A 14,658-nucleotide genomic window follows, 5' to 3' on the forward strand; every position below is an offset into this window, starting at 1 on the left:
ATTTTCACTATTTTGTTTTACAAAAAGTCCAATCCAGTTTTCTCATTTCATCTTACATTATTTCCATTTTCCTTTTCCAAATATGTATATTCGATAGCGAATATTTATAGTAGTTTCTTTCATCAAATCCAATCCATCAGTTATTTTACCATTTCCGTTAATGTATAATTCTCTAAAAAATATTTTCCATATTTTCCTTTTAGTAAGTCCAAATCCAGTAATATAGTCTCTAATAATTTTTCCCTTTTCTTAAAGTCAAATCCAGTGTAATTTGCATAACTTTTTAGAATAATACCTACCTATTTACATTATCTGTTCAGTTCGCGAATTGCGCTTTGCTATTACTAGTTGTATATGTACAAGTTATAACGTATTTACATAATTATAAACAAATTTACAACGTATGTATCTACAAATTACAATGTATTTACAGTACTACATACAAATTTATACAAGGACATATAAGTTGCTGTGTCCTTTAATAGATCTATTACTGAGAGCGGGATTATATTGGGTGCACCATATATTTCCAGTAGCTCATCCATCAGCACAAGGCGCTGTATGCCAAAGGACGAACAATCAAAAAAGATGTGATCCAGAGACTGATCTTGTTGCTTATTACAATGGTCACAAAAAGGAGAGGAGACAATTTTTTTTGCGATGAAGATGAAAATTCAATCGATAGTGACCAATACGCATTCGTGTTATTGTAGTATAGAACTTTCTGTGAGCGTTATTTTTAAACTTACAAAACCAGGGTGTGCTATTAACGGGATTATCTAACAAAGTATACGAATGAGCCTTATTTTCAACTTCTGTACAATTGTACCAATATCTTCCCCAAAGAAGAGTCATACGCTGTTTTAGATTACTTATTATATCTGTATATGGTATGTTAATGTCTAGATCTTTGCAATCAGGATATAGGGATAGATCGGATATATTAATGATAGTTCTAGCTAGAAAATCAGCGCTTTCGTTTCCTGCTACTCCTATATGGGACGGGACCCAAACGAAATCCACTTTAATATCGATTAAACATAGTTCGAACCACAATTCCTTTATAGCAAAAATGATGTAATTGATGTTAACACTCATTTTGTTATTTGACAAACTTTTTAACACACTCATACTATCACTAACTATTACCCACTTCTTATTAAGTTGATTTTGTTTCTTAATATGCTTTAAAGCAAAAAGAATAGCGACGGCTTCAGCAGTAAAAATACTGGCATATCTATTAATCTTAAAGCCAATACCCTTCCTAATTTCAGGAAGGTAGATTGCAAAAGAAACATTATTATTGTTTTTTGCGCCATCCTTATAAACAAATTTACAATTAGACCATTCTGACAATAATACATGAACCTCCTCTTTTGAAGTTAAATTTGGATCTATTACAACATTAATTGCAGAATATTTACATCGAAAAGAACCTGCATGGCAGGGAAGTATATCATTATTCCGATGAATATTTAAATCTTATAGAAATTTAAAAAATGAAGAAAAATCTTGCAAGATAAACAACTGTCTCTGAAATGAAGACGATTGATAAGCAATAAGATTCTTAAGAAGATTGTTCGTCGGCAAGCTATAGAGCTTTAAAATAAATCTTTCTTTAAGATAACTAAATCTAATACACAAAGGAGGAAGGTTGGCCTCGATTTGCATAGCAGCTATTGGGCTAGTTTTAAGTGCACCCAATATTGTACGCATACATTTATTTTGTATTTTATCCAGACTATTAACAATTTTGCTGTCTGCGGCGAAACAATGAAAGCCATATTCAAAATGACTACGAATAAGCGATTTATACAAAATTAACAATATTTTAGGGTCCGCTCCCCACGACGTTGCACACAAAGATTTTAATACAATATAAGCTTTATTCGCTTTAATTATAACACTATCTGTATATTTTTTCCAAGAAAGTTTTGGAGTAAATGTTACACCTAGAAATTTTATGTCACATGAAATAGGCAGTGGAATGCCATTGTATAAAATGGGAGGCAATATGATGCGTTTACGACCAATCACAAAGACTTTTGATTTGGTTGGATTTACATTTAAATTAAGATAAGAAAAGTATTGATATAAATTTACAAGTGCTTTATTAATAGTAGCGGCTAAATTAATCAGATCAACTCCCGATACATAGACGACTAAGTCATCTGCATACTGTAGGTTTACTATATTTGGCCCCAAAATAAGGTTCAATCGTCTTATGTACATAATAAAAATTAAAGGAGACAATATTCCCCCCTGACAAACACCTAGAGAAGAAAGTCGTGGTCCATACAAATGTTTATTAAATTTTACATATACTTTTCTGTCAGTCAAAAAGGATTGCATCCAATTTATTATTTTACCTGGTATCCCTAACATTGATAACTCGTCACAAAGCACGGCAATATTTACACTATTGAAGGCACCTGAGATGTCAAAAAATACAGACAAAAGATACTGATTACTTGCTAAACATTGATGCGCATCAAGCTGTAACTGCGCTATACTCTCCCTAGAAGACCGACCTTTGCGAAAACCAAACTGATTATTAGGCAAAAGACAATTTTGTTCTATAAAGAACTCGAGACGTTGTTTTAGAAGCTGCTCAAATATCTTCCCAACACAAGACGTGAGAGCTATAGGTCTATAAGAGTCAGGTAACATTTTATTTTTGTCTGGCTTTAAAACTGGGATTAAACAGTCTGTTTTCCATTCTGCAGGAATAGTATTCTCCTTCCATAGGCGATTAAGATTATTTAAAAAGATGTTGAGACTGTGGCAATTAAGTTTTTTGAGTAAAATATATGGAATGGTATCAAGACCGAAAGATGTATCTCTTCTAGTAAATAAAGCGGATTTTAGTTCTTGTAAAGAAAAAGGCTCTATCAAATATTTATTACTATCATTAACAACATTTACATAGTTAGTTAACTCATTTGATACAAAGTCAGAAGTATACTTTTGTAGAAAATCTGGAATCCAACTATCATTCAACACACTGTCAGGAATGTAAGTTTTGTTAAATTTGCGCATGTATTTCCAAATTGAAGACAAAGGAGTACAACGATTAAATGAATTGCACAAGCCTATCCAGCTATTTCTTCTTTCACTTTTTAAGATAAGTTTTTTTAAAGCCCGCAATCTCTTAAACTCCACATAATTTTCATCAGTGGAGTTGTTTTTAAAATTAATGTAACCATTTTTAGCATTTAAAACTGCTTCTGTACACCTCTGATTCCACCAAGGCAACCAAGGATATTTAAAAGATTTTTGTGAACAAGAACTAGTAACATTATTACTATTAGAACTTTTGGAAAACAGACAGCTAGGGATTGACTGCTTGGCAGCAGAAAGTAAAATATTACAAAAGGAATTAAAAGCATCTATTGAAGATAAAGTGTCAAATTTAACATCATCCAAATAAGAAACAACTAAGTTACTATACATATTCCAATTCACCTGCTTATAATTAGGGTGAGTGGGCAAATGTAGATTATTACATAATGTGTTTTGCAAACTACTACTATCACTACTTACTGCCATTTTTATTATTACAGGGAGATGATAACTACTGCCCAGAGGACTGTCAATAACTGACCAGTCACATAAAAGAGCCAATGATGGAGTTACCAAAGTCAAGTAAAGAGCATTAGGACGCCAAGATGGAGATCCTATTGTGGTAGCTTGACCATTATTCAGAATAACAAGACCATTCTCATCTATAACCTCTAAAACATCTTTACCTCGAGGCAATGTATCAACACATCCCCACAACATGTGATGAGCATTGAAATCACCTGCAAATATCATTGGCTCTGGAATGGACTTAATTAAACTGTTTAAATTGTTTTTATTAAATGGAGGATTTGAATTGGAAGGACTGTAAAAACTCACAATACTCAGTTCTTTGTTATTAATTTTAATTTTAATGCAAACATTTTGTAGAGCACTATCAAAATATGTATTTGTTAGAAAATGTGATATTATTATGAATAAAAATTGCTACACCATTGTGTTTATTACCACAATCATTCCTTATTGTGTTATAGCCTTTTATTGAAAAATACTGATGTGGTTTTAACCAAGTTTCCGAAATTATAGCAATATGGATATGATTTTCATATAAAAACCTTGTAAAAATAAGGCTATTACTAATAATACTTTGAGCGTTCCACTGCACTATATTCAATGTATCCATAATAACAATTAACTAGATGTCTTTTTTCTAAAAGTGTTATTCAGAATTTCCTTAATACTATTTGAATTTATAGTTAACTTATCTTTATTTGTACAAATTTGTAAAACTGCTTCAACCAAGAGGTTCATAAATTTGTCAGATTTTATAAGATTGCTCAGGTGTGTGTCAATATACTTTGAGTTTAATTGAGGGAAAGCAGATTCATTGAAGAGATCTGAGTATCTAACATTACGGGACTTCACTTTGTTTTCTTCAATTTTTTGTTTTTTCAGAGGACAGGTAGATGAGATAGCTATGTGATCTCCACCACAGTTGGCACATTTTGTTAAAGTTTTTGGACACATTTTAAAATTGTGATTGTCAGAACATATGGAACAAACTTCATTGTTTCTACAAAATTTAGCAATATGGCCAAATTTCATACAGCGTAGACACTGTTTAATAGGGGGTACATATACATTAACCTCATGCCTCCAGTGATCAAGTGTTACATACTCAGGTAACAACGTTGATGCAAATGTGACTGCAACAGTTTGCATTGGAACAAAGGAGACAACACCCTGTGGGTCCTTTACTCGCCGCATGAACCTTCTCACAGCAATAACTTTTTTACTCGATGCAATTAATTGATGAATTTTTTTGTTGGAGTAATCAGTGGGAACAGAAGTAAGAACTCCAGTGACCTCCGTTTCAGAAGCCGGAATTGAGGCAACCATCTCCAACTCGCTAAGTAACTTTTCATTTTTTAAAAATACATTCGCATTGTTAGGCAGGTCAAAGGTAACACCAACTTTAAAAGCATTAACGGACCTCAGGTGCAACACACCCGATACGCAATGCCTCCTGATTCCATTTGACAGACCCAACCTGTCCTTGTCTGATATTTTGACTTCACCCTGCTTGCGATTGAGAAATACAATAAATTCCTTCTTATTTGAATTTTCGTCGTACAACCTATAATAATTTGTCGCTCTATAAGGGGTATACTTCTCTTTATCCTTTCTTCTTACAATGAGACGTTCAGTCACCTCCGCGTCAGATACCGAGGATTCGGATAGGGGAAGTTCGTCTGCTGGTTCTGCGTCGCTCTGGCCGTTCTTCGGCCTTTTACCTGTACGCTTCCCCATGGCGATGGGGAAGCGCACTTAACAATTTATATATACAAAAATCGAATATTTATAAACCAGGATAAACAATTTACAAGTATGAAAAATATATGCACAATGAACAATAATTTAAACAATTTTTTTTCTGTATAAGCGCGCCTTCCTTCGTTCACTCGTTCCCGACACCTTTACATTTTTGATCCTGTACTACCTACACTAGCGGCACGCTATGATGGCCGTTTTGACATATAGTAGTGATGTGAAATGTCAATTTATTCTCAAAAAAGATGTTGCAAGTAGTACCTGATTAAAAAGGTTTAATTAAACAAAAATATAAATGTTAACTTAATATATTTGAACGAACTGAATCTTGGAATGAAAATGAATACACATACTTTATATGCACATAAGAAACATATGAATACAAAAAGAGACCAAAAAAAGGTGTAAAAAAAGGCCAGATTGAATCAGATTCGTTCATATTTTCAATGTCGCCACTGCTATCATTACCTACATTAATTATACGATCGTTTTCTAAAATATTATCTATTTTCACATCTCTTTCATAATCTTCCCTTATTAATTTAACAGTTCTATTCACAACCTTTTCCCAGTCTCCTTTAGTCACATGTTCACAAGCTTCTTCTAATATTTTTAGCATTTTTGCTGTGGTAAATGGGGGTTCTGTATTGCGTCTTGCATCATATCCCTTAATTTGAGCCCACATCAACTCAATTACATTATATTCACAATGGTAAGGCGGTAACCGTATAACTCTGTGCCCATGTTCTAACGCTATTTCGTCAATGACGTACTTATCGGATCTTGGTTGCTTTATTTTCATTTTAAAAAACGTACTAATTCCGCTTTTAACATATTTATGTTTGCATCTTCGCCATTTTTTTGAAGCCGTGCGACAATGTCAGCTTTCTTTTGGGATTGGGCAGGTGGCTTGTCAATTTACATGATTTTTTAATTTTTTTTTATGATAATAAAGGACGAGACGAGCAGGATGTTCAGCTGATGGTAATTGATACGCCATGCCCATAATAATGCAGTGCCGCTCAGGATTCTCAAAAATACCCAAAAATTCTGAGCGGCACAACAATTGCGCTCTTCACCTTGACACATTAGATGTTAAGCCTCATTTATTTTCCCAGTAATTTCACTAGCTACGGCGCTCTTCAGACCGAAACACAGTAATGCTTACACATTACTGCTTCACGGCAGAAATAGTCGCCGTTGTGGAACCCATAATCTAGCCGGCTTCCTGTGCAAAGGAGCCTCCCACTGGTATGCATCGAGTGGTATGGGGCGTTGTCCATTATTATAATAGATGGTTCAGGGAGGCTACACATCATTGAGGTAAACCATTCAGTAAACTTTTCTCCATTCATTTCTCCATTCATGTCTTCAGTGGTTTTTGACCCAAAAGCCATGAGAAATCTTCAACAAATCCGTTGATGGTTCCGGCGTGACAAATTATAAATCGCGGTCCTTCTCCAACAGGAATTTTGGACGTAGATGCCGCAGTGTCATCGGTCCAAGAACGGTTTACAGTATGGTTAGCATTAATAATAATAATAATATTTTTTATTTGACACACACATGAAACATTACGTTGCTACAAAAATAAGAATAAAAAAAGAAAAATTATAACTAAAACTAACCTAGAACATATTTTACAAAGAATAAATAAATAACTTTACCAAGATATTATAATATGGCAGCTGTGTAGCAGTTTGAATAAAAAGGGATGCTACTCAGGTTACCTGAGACAATTGGTCACAGCACTGATTTTCAGAAGCTCGCGTTTGACGCTTCACGTCGCGGTGCTGAGGCATAAATTATTATGCAATTATAAATATTTATCACAACATAATTATATTAAAAACAAAGAAAAAGTCCAACCAGAGCTGAATCAATCTGACGCGCCATTACGAATTTCTTCATTTTTAACCGACTTCAAAAAAGGAGGTGGTTCTTAATTCGTCGATGTTTGTTACCTCAATACTTTCGACTGGGTGAACCGATATTGATAATTCTTTTTTTATTTGAGCTGGTGCTTCCCCTGCAGATGAAGCCACAACCTGAGAGTTGAACAAAGCAAACAGAATTTTATAACGAGGCGGTAATCGAACGGTTAGCTCAGTGGTTTGGAGCACCGGCACGGAACGCCTAAATCAATAAATATTTTGACTAAAAAGTATTTGTTGGACAAGAAAATTTCATTATTTGGCAGCATTAAAATCATATCAACAAAATGAAAATTTCAGAAAAGGTATATGAACTTTTGTTTAATTTTTACAACGTGTGCAACAAACGCAATTTAACCATCTCAAAAATATTACAAATCAACTACCGTAAGAAGTACAGCAAGAAAATGTCAGTAAGATGTATCATATTATACCTAAATTCGACAACAACAAAATATAATAATGATATAAACAATAAAACAATAATGATTCTGAGTTCAGTAATATGAAATAGAAATAATAACCAGACAAGAAAACAAAATACACAAAACAGACCAAAAATATTATTAAAAATAAAACGCATTCATAATAAACAAATACTGTAAGTTTTAAGCCGGACTGCATCCAAAAACCTTGGATATATCTTCTTCTGAACGGATGTTAAGAGTGGACATCAAAATCAAGATATACTAAAGCTATGTTTGTGCGTTTTGTTTTTTTCAATCAACTAACGACATAAGAAAATATGACTCTTCAAACATCGTAGAAAATGCCATTTTAATACCGCCCTGTTCAGACGAATACGTAACAATTTTAAAAGGTTTTTAAGAAAAAAGGAAAACCGACACAGACTCGTCCTTCCTGAAAATATTGTATCAACAAATTTTTGGTAGGTTCAATATTCTAGGGGAAAACAGGGGAATACGAAACCCCTATTTGGTCAAAATTTTGTAGGTAAAATCGGTTTGAGCTGCATTTGTCCCTATCGCACTCTTCGGGGGAAGGCTGGAGGTGAGGGGCGTTGAATGGCCAGTCCGGAGTATAACTTATGAGTTATGCACATAATATAATATAGTGAATCGCCCAGATACCATGAGTTTGCTTATCGATTGAAGTCTGAAGATGATCATGATTAAACATGATAAAAAATAATTGTGATTTCTTATCAATTTTAACATCCATTTGTGAAGTGTACAAATATCAGTAATTTCATTTTCTATTCCATCTTTCTAATTTTTATTTATTAATTTTTAAACCGCTTTTGACGTTGTCCAATCCAATTTACTACGAACATACAGTAGTACCGTACATAGTAGAGTAGTACATATTTGGGAATATAACAATGATTTTAATAATTCCGCAATAATTGAGGTATTTTTTGAGGCTTACAGTCTTTGCCAAAATTTTACGCAGTAATACGCTTGCGCATCTCTAAAGAATACAATTCATCATCACTCTGATCAATTGTAGTGTGTTGAAGCACTTCAGCTTTAAAACTATAAAATTAACTTATACAGAGGAAAGATATCACTTATCAGGCTCTAATTCTAGCCTACCTAGTTACATTCTTATCATCGCCAGTATCAGTAACTTTTTACTTTGCAGTTTTTACTATGCAGCACCGGGCGCTGAGCTTCATACACTTTTATATGAACGTTTTTCCCAAGAACCATCTGCAATTACTGCTATCACAGGACAGCAATCTTTATCCACTTCTCTGTTTAAAATGGCAAGCCTTTATTCTTCTACACTTTCTGCGATCAAAGAAGTGCCACGCAGATAGTGGCACTTATTTGATTGCATATTGGGCATATTGAGCGTATTACAAATTTCATTTAACAGCTGTGCATATCCATTTCCTGAACAGAAACCTACCCAAGATTCCTTGCACAAACGTTTTATTTACACTTAGTTTCAAATTTAGATTTTCATTATACACAATTTCAATCTTTATACATATTTTACATTCGTGATTGAATTTGTGAGTTTTGGTAGGCCCCCCACAAGATGTTCCTCAACAGGTTGGATGCGGGCAGCGCATGACCGATCGTCACGGCGATCTTTGGGGGAAGTAATTTGTCGGACGTCTTCCGGCTGAATGATAATAATGATGATGATAGTAACACTGATCATTTTAGAGTTTTCTAATGAGATGTCGTAAATGAACACATTTTTTTGCGCATACATTGCAAACGCTGGCTGAACCGTACGAGATAGATCAAAATGTGCTAGAGTATTGTACAACATTATTGTTCGACGAAAAATTTCGCGATGGCAGGTATATGCCTATCTCTTAGGGATAACCCACAATAACTATTTTTATTCTTTTAGCATATCTAGATTTTGTGACAAAAAATCTCCTCTCTAGAAGCATTATCCAGGGAGAAAAAAGGGGACTACGTTTGTATTGAATAACACTACATACCGTCGCCTACATGTGCCTCCTGCCGCGCTGAGTGTGGCCGCGGGTGGACGGGATGGGTTTACTCATCTACCCGCCTTAGTGGTCAGCCGCGAAGGGGCAACGTCAGCGTGTATCTGGACGCCGCCTAATTGAGAGTTTATTTAGGAGGTGGTGCCCGCGCTCTTGCGGGCACGCACCAGGAGGAGTATCAGATGTGTTAATAACGCCGTTCCCGGACTCCTCCTACCAAGGTAAGAGACGGTATAGTATAACCGTGTGGTTTTAGTCGGTTCGATTCCGACCCACCACCCTACTGAAAACCCCGGTGGCGTGACGGCCCGTGGGGGTTTCCACACGTAGAAAAAAAAGGGCAGTGACGTAGCGTGCCTCGGCGGGGCCTAATATAAAAATTCGTTTGGGGCCCTTATGAAGGGTAAAGATTACTCACCAAAGAAAAAAAATGTTTGCATAGAAATATTTATTCATCATTTTTATTTCATTATTTTATTTTTTTCAAACAATTCAAATTAAATATAAACTCTCATTGCCTTTTTTTCGACAAACTGATTTATTCAATCTGATTTATTCATAGCTGTTGATGACTTTAGTTTTTCTAAAGTTTCTGCCTGTATCGGAAGTTTTATTAATTTTTGCTTATTATTATCACCATCATCATCATCAGCCGGAAGACGTCCACGGGCTACGCCCCTGGATGAGGCCAGCGCAGGACCGATAGTTGTGAAGATCTTTTGGGGAGGCATTTGTCCAGCAGTGGATGTCTTACAGTTTTAAAGTAATAAAAAGAGATATAGCTTACAAAAGAAAACAAAGTAGTAAAACAGCAATAAAAATGTATTAGATAACAGAAATGTTGCAAATCATACAATTAAGTAGTAATTTGTGAGATTGCGGGGCTTAACTGTTATATCTCTGGCTGATTTATGATGTTCAATCATGTATTTTTGCATACACGTGAGGAAAATATTAAATGTATAATCTATAATTAAATCGGCTAAGTCACGCCTTATAACATCTGCGCGTGAAAGTATTCTTAGGATCGAAATTACAGAAAAACAGAGAGACGTAATACTTAAAATTGATTTTCTTTCATTTAGTAAAAGGCTGATGTTTTAGCTCTTCCTTAAGACCAGAGGAGTCTTAGCAGAACTGGCTGTCCATTATTGTGTCCTCTAGCCTTCTTTTAAAGCTATAAATAAATAAAAAATTAAAATCACATAAAAACACATGTTTTCAAAGAAAAAAATACAGAATAACATACATGCTACAGATTACAAATTAAAATGAAAACAAAAGGTAGCGGCTCAGCTTCTGCTGCTCGGCATACATTACTCCAAGCAGCGCTGATTTTCAGCCGCCCCCCTCCCTTAGGTGTTATTAGGGAACTATTAGAGTCCACGTCCACCAGAAAGATCACAGATACTGAGTTTCATATAATTATGTTTTAAAATCTATCATATCTATCCCTACTCTTTGCTATAGTCTTGTTTGTGTGTGTGTGTGTGTCAAATCTTTTAGGCAAGAGTGTTTTAGATTTTCACCGGCAAGTTGTCGTTTTAGTAAGGCAGTTTTAAACTTGAGTTTAAATGTATATGCACTCAATTTCCCTCGGAGGGGAGGAAGCAGGTCATTCCAGATACTTGCTGATAGAAATCTAAAACAACCTCTGTATTGTGAAGTTCTATCTCTAGGTACTCTGAGTAAATATTTTGTAGAACTGCGTGTATCTTTCAACCAATTCAGTTTTTCGAACATATATTCTGGCTTTTACTATAAATTATTTTTTTAATTGAGCATGCGTATTGTAGTTCTTTTCTAGCTTTCATATTAAGTATATTTTTCTTATTTAAATAAGGGGTTTTTAATTCACGTCTGGAAATATTAAAAGAAAAACGTATACAAGCATTTTGCACCCGTTGTGTAGCAGATTCCATGTTTTGGTTTAGTCTTGGACCATAAGTACTGCTGCAGTAATTAAAGTGAGATAACACGATAGCTTCGGTTGACTGATGACGAAGTTCCTCATTGATATAAGGCCTTATTTTATATAAAGTTTTTAACTTATAGAAGGCTGTCTTTATTTTATTATTTATATGTTGCACATACTTCTGCTCACCGTCCAAGATAAGTCCAAGACGCGCATTCTCGACTATTGCTATATCAGTGTTGTTTATTTTAATTTTGCTCTGACAGTTCAGCACACTTTCTTTTTTATATTTATTGCCGATGATGATCATTTGTGTTTTAGAGGGATTTATCTTGAGACAGTTGTTTTTTGACCAGGTGTAAATGCTATTGAGATAATTATTTATTTTAATAATAGCTTCGTTTACATCTTCAGCAAGGAATGAGTAGTAAACTTGTGTATCATCTGCATAGAGATGGTGTTTGCAGTGATGAATCTGTGAAGGTAAGTCAGAGGTAAATATGGAGAATAGGATTGGGCTCAATGAGGAGCCCTGGGGAATACCTCTCTGTACTGGCATAGCAGTCGAGTACCTCTTCTGTCCGTCCATTCCTAGAAAGGATCGGAACCATTGACATGTGTTAAAGGAGATTCCATTAGGTCCAATTTTTTTCAAAAGTAGTTCAGGGAGTACGCAGTCAAATGCTTTGGAGTAATCTAGCAGTATCATTATACTAGTATTTCCCATGTCTGTGGCCTCAGTTAGGTCATCGGTTATATGTAACAAAGCCAACTCAGTGCCATGACCCTTGCGAAACCCCGACTGATATTTAGGAAATAAATTATGGCTTTCTAAATATACTGTCATTTGGTTGAGAACCACTTTTTCTACAACTTTTGAAAGTACAAGTATAATAGACATTGGTCTCAAATCGTTTAAGTCAGTAACAGTATTTTTTTTTGGGTATAGGCGTTATAAGTGCACTTTTCCAAATAGTAGTCAAGGTATGAGTGGATAAAGATTTGTTAACTATTTGGGTTATTATATTGTCCTGGAAAGTCCGCGGAATAAAGTTTGGTGGTCCGTTGGAGTAGTATTTGCGATGATAGTTGAGAGGTGGAAAGTCTTTTATCTGTGCTGATGCTGCGCCATCGAACGCTGTGTTCTTTGCTACTCCATTTCTAGAATGTTTCCTTCTTAGATCATTTATACATCTAGATGACTATGAGCTGTGAAAACGTCGGAAAAAATTGAATTAAGAAATTACCTCTATTTTGATACTTCACGCACACTAACACAAAGTTCATACAAATCGCGAGTATAAGACGTAGCTTGTCACGCACACTAACTATTATTTCTGGTCTATTTTTATCGGTTGTCTAACAGCAAGAGACTCCATCTAAACGTATAAATTATCTAAGACTTTTGTTTTGTTCGGGTTTTCGCTCATAAATAATTTAAAACCAAATTATTGCAAAATACATTCAATTTCATTTTTTTCTATTTGAATTAGGGTTTTTAAATCACTTATGAAAGTCATGTAAACCACAATGGCGCCTTATTTCGCCCACAAACAATAGTGTTCAACATTACACACATACAGCGCTAAAGAGACTTAAAACATTTTCTGTGTTATTACAAAAAAGTAAAACATGTGTTTAATACTTGTTTTAAAAAAGTTCTATTACAAATTTTCTGTTGTTAAGCGTTGAACATTCTTTACAGATTGCCTATATTTAAACACGAGTCGAAGCTTGTCTAAGGTGTGTCTAAAGGATAGAAGGAAGATTTAAGATTATATGATGACAGATAGATGACAGCTGACAAGAATTGCGTTCCGTTCCTTTTGTTCCTGAACATTTCAGTTTATATCGTGCTTAACGTTTTAGTTAAACATAAGCTAAACACTGTTTTATAATTTAAAAAAAATTAGCCGTCACGGGACACCTGGCAGATATGAAACATCGAAATTATCATGTACCTACAGGAAATTTGCATAAAAGGATAGTTGTTTACGACAAGATCCCCACATATGACAGGATTTAGCCTGAGTGTTTGACCAACTAGTTGGTGTCAGATAATATTATGTTGCCACCAACTTACCGACAAGTTGCCGTCAACTTCAGAATTTACAACGGTTGACGACAATCTGTTGAAAACTTGAGGAGAATAGTTGCCGTAATATTTCACTAAATTCCTTGAAAAACTTGTCATCAACTTGACATGAAATAGATTCAGAATATTCTTTTTATTAGAATATATAACACTTCATAATATAAAAGTATTAATAAAAACAAAAATATATAAACGAAATGTGTGCTAGGACAGAATATAGTAGAAGTGATAATTCAACGGACAAAGTTTAAAAATAATTATTTCAAAGAAAACTATTAAAAAAAGTATTTACATGCGAAATATTTCCAAAAAACATTCAGTAAAATTTTGTTTTTTTTTTTTTAATTTAATTTACGTATTATTTTATTTATTATATATACACTCTTTACATATATATACATTTTATTCAACTATTCGATTAAAACTTATTTAAAAAAAAATCAAAATAGACCACGTATAGTATTTTTATATATTCCATCACTAGCTGCCCCGACAGACGATGTTCTGTTAATAATAAAACAAACTTGCGGAATTTCGTCAAACCCGCTGAGCTTGAGCTTTCTTAGCTGATCTCTACTCGGCGAAAGGAATATTTCTACCAAATTTCAAGTCTCTACGCCTTATGGTTCCAGAGATATCGTGATGAGTGACTATATACGTGGAAATCTCTTACATATAATATATAGATATATAAATATATATTTTTTTTACTATTTATTAATAACAAATTTTACGTTGCGGTTTCAAAGCAATAAAAACCACTGAGGTTTGTACAATTGCTAAATTATGTCTACACCAACAGAGTTAAATTAATAAAAGAAAAAATAGTTCACAATCGTCAGAAACTTAGCTATACATTATAATTGTACAAATAAAAGTAAAAGTACTTGATACTATATAATATATGTTTCACATGAAAAATAAAATC

The 14,658-nt window shown here is 34.2% G+C and overlaps 1 protein-coding gene across 1 annotated transcript in view; it reads left to right on the forward strand.

Moving 5' to 3' along the window:
• Positions 1–14,658, forward strand: part of LOC126965614 (uncharacterized) — a 136,364-nt gene that overhangs the window by 20,615 nt on the left and 101,091 nt on the right. The window lies entirely within an intron of this gene.

Source organism: Leptidea sinapis, chromosome 8 (assembly GCF_905404315.1).
Source record: "Leptidea sinapis chromosome 8, ilLepSina1.1, whole genome shotgun sequence".
In the NCBI taxonomy this organism is placed as follows: domain Eukaryota; kingdom Metazoa; phylum Arthropoda; class Insecta; order Lepidoptera; family Pieridae; genus Leptidea; species Leptidea sinapis.